This window comes from Leiobunum rupestre, chromosome 11, assembly GCF_980474605.1.
Source record: "Leiobunum rupestre chromosome 11, qqLeiRupe1.1.hap1, whole genome shotgun sequence".
NCBI lineage: Eukaryota > Metazoa > Arthropoda > Arachnida > Opiliones > Sclerosomatidae > Leiobunum > Leiobunum rupestre.
In genome coordinates this window covers 5,773,831-5,776,312 of record NC_143394.1, presented here as the reverse complement: position 1 = coordinate 5,776,312, position 2,482 = coordinate 5,773,831, and the positions used below count along the sequence as shown (strand labels likewise).

Here is a 2,482-nt window from a genome sequence, read left to right as displayed (position 1 = left end):
AATACCAGTCCCTTCAAAACGATTTTTACCTTGTGGGGGAGCCTGATCTACGTTCTGCTCGACATTAGGCAAAGCTGAGAAATCTTCGACTACAATGGTCAAGGGCGGTTCATTCCGATTCGGTTTATTAGCGTTTATACGAAGTTCAGTAGCCGCAAGTAAATCCAAAGTATCATTGAGGTTGGAGTCCTCTATACCCACATTCTGTTTTATAATATTCCGCCTAGCTGATCTAGCACGCGTGGCCTTGGGTTTCAATTTAACAAGTTCACGTTGAGCCGAAACGGCCTTATTAACAACGGGTTCAACTTCCATCCCCGAAGTACTTGGCATAACAACTTAATTGAGCCTCAATCGGCGTACGAAGATCCGACTATTTTACGACCGTCCATAGGGGAGCCATTGCTGAGGACATCGACTTCAATGGCCCGACTGTGCGAATAGCTCGCCAACCGACCCTTTTTATTTCCGCCGGCCCGAATGTTTTTTGCTACTGGGGAAAGTTCCATTAATCAACTATTCAAAAAAGTTCCGGTACTTACCTTGCAATCCTGGTTCATCATTCAGTATCCTGTGTTCCTGGTTATCACCGAGTATCCTGTGTTCCTGTACTTGACGACATCGATCCATCTGCGAGCCATCAAAATACTTTAGTACCCAAACGCAAATTGCGGACATTTTTTAAACTTTTAATTCAAAAATTCAAATTTCGCGCCGTGTAGGACTTATGGCTTTTGGTGTGCGTTCGGTCACGTGTGTGATACGTATTTGGTCGCGATAGGGATCCCCCTAGCTTCGGACTCTGCAACTTTTTTCGAATATATATATATATATAATCTTTCTCTCTCTCTCTCTCGATCCACCGCTACTACGGGGAATACTTTCATGTACAGCGAACATTGGTGAAAATGGAAAATTTTCCATCCGAACATTTTAATTTGGGTTCTGTGTTTTAATGGTTTTAATGGTCATTTTACAAATTTTGCAAGTGTATTTATGTTTTTAATGTTACCAAATACCCAAATCACAAAAACAGGTAACTTTTTTTTAATTATGGATGGGTCGACTAATCTAGCCCCCGACAATGATGCGGGGGTGAATAGTACTGAATTTATCCTATATGAGTATCCTGCCCCGGGCAAAATAACCTGTCCTAAATGTCTAAATATTTTTAAATCACATAAAGCGTGGTGTTATCATGTAGTCAAACATGATATTAATCCTGATAATATTAGGTACAAATGCATGATATGCTCAAAATTGTTTTTAAAACTACAGGGAGTGATGGGCCACAGAAAAACGTGTATGCATAGTCCCCACCAAAGTATTAATCTTAATGTTAGTTTGGAGGATACCTTTGACTCTGAGGAAAGTTTTGATAGGATGTTGGAGAGGCATCTGTTCTGTAGTTCTTTAGCTACAGCTACCCATTATCTTTTTTGTAATCTTCTTAGGGAAGCTATCCTGAGGGAAACTTCGGAGGGAACCAGCTACTAGATGGTTCGATTAGTCTTTCGCCCCTATACCCAGGTCTGACGATCGATTTGCACGTCAGAATCGCTGCGAACCTTCACCAGGGAATCTCAGTTGATTTCTTTTCCTCCGCTTATTTATATGCTTAAATTCAGCGGGTTATCTCGTCTGATCTGAGGTCGACAAACGGTTAGAACCGACGCAGACTTCCTATTCGATTCAAAACTAAATCTTTCGGAATTCTCGCGCTATTTCGGCGTAAACTTTTTGATTCTTAAAAAATATTTAACTCTTCCGTCCACCCGTACTGGAATAGAATTCCGTTTGGATGGCCCGGGCCACCTTGAAACGCGAGAAACTCGCGTTCCAGGCTTCCAATTTCCCCGAAAGGAAAGGTTGGTCGCGTCTAGCGCTTTTTAAATCGATCCGAGGAAACGATCACCGAAGCCCGAATTTTCCCCGAAGGAAAAAACGTCGCAGTGGTCAGTAATCCGACCCTCAGACAGGCGAAACTTCGGGAAAGACCCGAGGTTGCAATGTGCGTTCGAAAGATAAGTGCTCAATGTGTCCTGCAATTCACACCAAGTCTCGCAGCTGGCTGCTTTCTTCATCGACCCACGAACCGAGTTATCCACCGCTTAGAGTCGTATATAATTATTGCATTATAAGAACCCTTGAAATATAGAAGAAAAAAAAAGGCGAACGCCGTCGTCGCGTAACGACGGACGCTCTTTGGCGGAAGTTATACGGATAAAAGGAACCCATCGAGCTGCCACGACGCCTTAAATCGTGGCCCGAGCCTTCCGGCGTACTTACGCTCTGACACGACGAGTTCCCACTCCACGAACGAAGCGCACTTCGACGTTCGAGGAGATTTTTATATTTTAGAGTGTATAAGAAAGTCGTTACCGAATTGCACGGGGCGATCGTTTTGAAAGAAGCGCGCAAACGACCACGGCAGTCTCGTTCGGAGAAAGAGAAGAAAAACGAAATTGAGATCGAACCGTCG

The 2,482-nt window shown here is 43.5% G+C and overlaps 1 non-coding gene across 1 annotated transcript; it reads right to left on the bottom strand.

The window, feature by feature from the left end:
• Window positions 1-1,965: 1,965 nt before the first annotated feature.
• LOC149921202 (5.8S ribosomal RNA) lies at window positions 1,966-2,119 on the bottom strand. Its single transcript, XR_016477503.1, has one exon. It is a non-coding gene; the product is annotated as a 5.8S ribosomal RNA (ribosomal RNA).
• Window positions 2,120-2,482: the final 363 nt, after the last annotated feature.